Raw genomic sequence first — 6,001 nt, 5'->3', positions numbered from 1 at the left:
TCCAAACGTCTGTGCTGAGAAGATCGCAGACTCTGCTCTGAGGAGACAAGACAAGCCCTACCTCCCTGAGTTCAAGAGGAAGTGGCTGTGATGGAGTGAGGTAGTAACTTGCTTCTGGATTGTGAAATAGAAGTCAGGCACAGCAAGCAGCTACAATGCAAGCAGTTACTCATGCTCCATTTCAGGACAATCAGGCAGGCTTAGCAGAAATAATGCTTCCTTCCCACCTGAGGTCTGATTTTCTTCCACATGACTCCTAACCCCACCTTTATCATTTGTGTACAGTGTACGTGTGAGAAAAATAATTTGAAAATCCAAATACTTAAGAAGTATAGTTTAAGGTCTTCTTGGTGATTTGCCATTTGGGGCTGTTAAGCCAAGAAGGACCTGTAGTTATGAAATGTTTCCTAAACTCTCCATCTCAAGACCCCAGGATGTGGTTGGCTTGTGGTCTCATTCTGCACCAGCCTCAACCAAGTACTACTCATTTGGGGACAGGAGGAGGGATCACAGGACCTGCTCAGTGTTGGAGAGGAACCAGGTCTGCTCTTGAAATGGTTCCCTATTCCAAACCTTTATCAATATAACTGGCAAAACTTCACCCACATTCAGTCTCAGGTGGCCCTTAGCACTTTCATGTGCCTGCACCCAGAAGAAGGAATTATTTCCTGACTTCTTCCAGGAGAGGAAGTGGGCTTAGGGTAATAAGGATCTGTTTTGTGGGGTGAGGTGGAGATTATGGGTTATGGAAAGGGTATAGGCTTATTATGGGGGAGAATTTGGAGGGCAGATTCCTGGGGCAGTCACATCAATTTCAATACTCTTTGCTCTGTACACAGAACACCTATTCCATTCGTCACTGTGTTCAGATGGGAACTGAGGAGGGTGGGAGAATAAATACCCTGGCTAAGAAGATGTGTTAAGGAATTGGGGAAGTTACTGGGCCTACCTAGGTTCAGTTTTGCCTTCTAACCTTGGGATAATAAGTCTCACTGCCATGTTTTGGTGAGCATCAAAAGAGATAATGACTATATATCCCTGAGATTCAGTAGGTTATTATTGATACTCATGGTGCCAGGTGAAGAGGGAACTCAAATATTGCTTTTAAATGCATTCCTACTGCATGCTGAGTTTCCCACCAGTGGCCTTCTCCCAGCTTCCCAGGACTTCTGGGACCCAGCTTATGTGGTGTACTTGGTCTACCCCTGCCACTCTGAGATCAATCACTCCCTCTGGATCCTCTTCACCCTGCTTCTTGTCCATCTGTAGATGAATTCCTTTTCTTACAATCTCCAGCTGCGTGACTTTCAGCAAGACACTTGACTTCTCTAAGCCCTAACTTAATTACATGTAAATGGAAGTTATAACATGCACCTTGTAGTGATGTGGTAGGAGTAATATAAACCATACAGAAGGCTTGATTCATATTTAATTATAACCAAAAAATTGTGGCTGTAATTACATTTGTGTATGGGAAGGGTTCACTGCTTCCCTGATATGCTTGTGCTTCAGAAAAACTTCCTTGGTAGGAGAAATGGTTTCTCCTGAATCATCTATGACTAAGAAAGACCTGTCTGGAAGCCTCTCTTTCCCATGCTGGGCTTGTAATCCTTCACCTATCATGAGTAATTGTCAAATGAAATTGTAAAAGTCATCACATTTCCACCCAAATTTCTGTTTCAATGTGGCAGATGCACAGAGGGTGAAATCATCACCTCCTTCTCCACAATCACAGAAATGAATATAAAAATGATAGAATCATGTTAATCGATGCCAAATTACACTTTAAAACAAGAAACTAGTCTCTAGATGACATGAAGGGTAGTAGCTGTTGTGTTTATTGTAGATGTCCTGTGCTCCAGATATTGTGCCAAGCATTTTATGTCAGTTACCTTATTAATTCATCAGTCTGGTCCCAGGAAATTAGCACTACCATTAACCTTTATTTCATAGGTGAGGAAACTTGAGGCATGCAGGCAATAATAAATTTGTTCAACATCACCCAGCTTTTAGAACTAGAACACAGGTTGTCACACTCCATGGCCTTCACTTTTAACAGTTCAAACTTCCTCCTTTAGCTCGGAAAAGTTTGATCGTCTGGAACCTTCTTCTCTCAACACGTCAAAGTCATTCTCCGTCCAGCTTTGTTCCGTTGCTGGCGAGGAGCTGTGTTCCTTTGAAGGGAGAGAATGGTGATCATTAAGAAGTCAGGAAACAACAGGTGCTGGAGAGGATGTGGAGAAATAGGAACACTTTTACACTGTTGGTGGGACTGTAAACTAGTTCAACCACTGTGGAAAACAGTGTGGTGATTCCTCAAGCATCTACAACTAGAAATACCATTTGACCCAGCCATCCCATTACTGGGTATATACCCAAAGGATTATAAATCATGCTGCTATAAAGACACATGCACATGTATGTTTATTGCGGCACTAATTACAATCGCAAAGACTTAGAACCAACCCAAATGTCCATCAATGACAGACTGGATTAAGAAAATGTGGCACATATACACCATGGAATACTATGCAGCCATAACAAAGGATGAGTTCATGTCCTTTGTAGGGACATGGATACAGCTGGAAACCATCATTCTCAGCAAACTATCGCAAGAACAGAAAACCAAACACCACGTGTTCTCACTCATAGGTGGGAATTGAACAATGAGATCACTTGGACACAGGAAGGGGAACATCACACACCAGGGCCTGTCATGGGGTGGGGGGAGGGGAGAGGGATAGTATTAGGAGATATACCTAATGACGAGTTAATGGGTGAAGCACACCAACATGGCACATATATACATATGTAACAAACCTGCACATTGTGCACATGTACCCTAGAACTTAAATTATAATAAAATATTAAAAAAAACAAACTAATGACAATAGGTATAAATATAGCAATGGCAAAAACTATAACACAAAATAGTTTGAAAATGTTGCAATAGAAATACTATCTTAAGAAGTATAGTTTAAGGTAAAAAGCACAAATAGTTGAAAGAGAAATGTTTCCTTTTATGAAAGTAATAGCTAACCTGAAAGATGAGTCACAAAATATTATGCCTTCAAAAATTATAATTTGAAATATATGACTCAAATATTGACAGAATAGTTTCCATACTTTGGCAGAATCTCTACTTAAAGCAGCAAGATGCTCCAATCCTTCATTGAAGATCTATTAGATGTATAGATACAATCTGAGTGAAAAATGTTGTGGAAATCATGTGGAGAATTGAATTTCAAATTTAGGTTCACTTTGTGCGGTACAGATACAGCCTGAATTTTTGAGAAAACCAGGAGCCTGGGGAACCATGAACTAAAATTCTCTTTCTGTCAAGTATAGCCCTGCACTCATGACACAAGGTGCAGATAATGAGATAAGGCTGTGGGACAAGTGAGGAGTCGGTGGATGTTTGAGAAGAGCAAAGGTTAAGCTTGTGGGCTTAGGAATCAGAACTTCTAGATTTGAATTTAGTTCTATCAGTTCTAGCTGTGTGACCTAAGGGAACCTGTTTAACATCTCTGCTTCTTGAGTTCTCTCAAATATAAAATGGAAATAATAATCATATCAACTTCAGAGGTTTGCTATGGTGATAAAATGGATTAACATATGCAAATTCCTTAATAATTGCTGACTGTCCTCCGAAAGTTAGATGTTATAGTTATTAGGTGGTGTTTTGGTAATACCTTTAAAAAACAGACTCTCTGTCCTAGAGGATTTATGATGCAGTTGCAACAACCCTGGCCAATGGCTGGGGGGTGTGCAGGTACCACCACATGATGAGTGTGGGTCATGTGTCCAGTCCTATAGTCAGAAGTCATTACTAGCACCAGGGTTATGGTACAAGCATGGCCTCAGAAAATCACTATGACTAGGGAAAGGCACATCCCAGTAAGAGTCTGCACAGATGCTCATGGAAAAGGTGTTCCAAATCTTGTCTCCTGTTGGGATGGGAGAGAAGAAAATGTTCCCAAATGGAAATCTATAGAAACGGGTGAGATGGGCTGAGAGGGTGAGGAGACATTACATATAAATACACCTTTGTAGAACAGGCTGCACTCACCTGTGAGTCCCAACAGCATAAAGAGGCAAGGGTTGTCCAGGTGGGCTGGAAGACAGCTATGGCCATTGCCTGCTCTGTTCAAAGGTTTATCGTGGGGAGACCCCAGCCTCTAAGTCCTGCAGGAAAGGAGAAGCCCCACCTGCCATGATATCTGAGGAGGGAATTTGCCATGGAAGGAAAAGGCCACGAGACTGGCACAGCCTCATAGTAAAAGAGGAAGCAGGCACAGTTGCCACCCCTGGGAAGTTGCTGATATCCACTTTGGGGTTCCCACACCTGGGAGCCTTGGACAGTAGTGGAGAGAGTTTGACTGCCCCAGGCCTGCTGTCTGTCCCAGAGGCACTCCCTTCATGCCAGGGTTCCCATGGCCCTTCCTCATTGGACAGCCCTGATCCATGGGGCCCTGTAGCTAAGGACTGAGTTTGGAACTTCAGAGACTGAAATTCTGGGTGTGGAAAGTTTGAGGTCTTGTTATTGTAGTAGCCTTTAAGGATGGAACCAAAACTCCTGGATGACCCCTGCAAAAAGTCCCTAGAGCCAACATCAAGTAACAAGATGAGCAAATAAGAAATAACAACTCTTCTTAGGTCTGTCAGAGAAATGAGGTCACAGAACAGACCACTGTCTCCAACACTGGAAGTTAGACAAAATGATATAGATAATTACAACTTCCTGAAGCCAAAACCTCCACGGGAACCAGTGCCAGGGTAGGAAAACCTGCACTGTAATTGAAGAATTGCTAGAGACTTGGCGTGGGCCACTCTGAGAAACAGATTCCAGGAGGACCCAGTCACAGGGAACTCCAACACTGTTGTGAGTTTTACCTCCAGGAGCTTGATTAGGTCCTCAGAGTGAATATGAGAGAAATATTCAGTTATGCTTCCTGTGGGGTGGGGAGGGGAAAGTGAACCATTTTGAAATACACCAGAGTGTTCTTTCTTCTTACCAAGCCCAGCTCTCAGGAGAAACTATTTTACCAGAGCCTAATCTGCTGGACTTCGATCAGAGCCTAGCCTACCTGGGGAAGGCAAGCACCCAACTCCAGTCCCCTCTAGCCATCCTGTCTCACCATAGGGGGAAAAACTGAGAGGCACTTGTGAAGTCCACGGGCCAGGGGCACAGGCTCACACAAGACTGCAACCTCATGTAACTGGTGATGAGCCCACATGACATTTTCGGGAAACAAGTAATTGAAAGACAGATTGGACAACCACAGTGAAAATGCAGTGAATAAATGAGCAGTGAAAATGCTGGAGGTAAGGTTCAAATTGAATGTCAGTGGCATTATAGAAGCATAAATAGCTGGTGGAGGCAACGTAGATCCTGGTAGTGTTTGAGAAGCTTCAGATAGGCAGCCTGCAGGACTTAGAGATGGTGAATTTAATAGATATGGGATGGGGTGCTGACAAATAGGGTGCAGGTGTCCCTGAGGATGTGACAACAGCAAAAATCTTCACATGAAAGGAACTTTTGCAGAGATTTCACCACACTGAAAATGCAAATGCTAAGGTGCTAGAAACAAATCCAAACTTAGAGAGGAAGGTGATAAAACACCCAGGTAGAAAGGATGCTTGCTCCATATCAGAAGTGTACAAGAAGGAGGTAAGCACTCTTTCAACTACTCTTGAAACATTTTTACAAAGAAATAAAATACTTGAATGCTCGATGTTTCCAATGTTTTGAATTACGGTGTACTAATAAATATTCATTTATTATTTTTTATTGCCTTCTACATTTGTAACTGACAGTATGAGAGTTTCCGATATTTTGACAAAAAATTGTAAAGGTCACAAAATGATCACTGTTTTTCTGATTGGATGTGGAGATTGATTTCCTGGGTTTCTGGATGCACAGTCATTCTTGCAATCCTGCACTGCCATGAAAAGTTAGGGCTGCCTGTATTTGGTATAATGCTTATGGTAATAAATGCTA

This window comes from Colobus angolensis, unplaced genomic scaffold (genome assembly GCF_000951035.1).
Source record: "Colobus angolensis palliatus isolate OR3802 unplaced genomic scaffold, Cang.pa_1.0 Scaffold219, whole genome shotgun sequence".
In the NCBI taxonomy this organism is placed as follows: domain Eukaryota; kingdom Metazoa; phylum Chordata; class Mammalia; order Primates; family Cercopithecidae; genus Colobus; species Colobus angolensis.
This window is presented reverse-complemented; position numbering follows the sequence as displayed.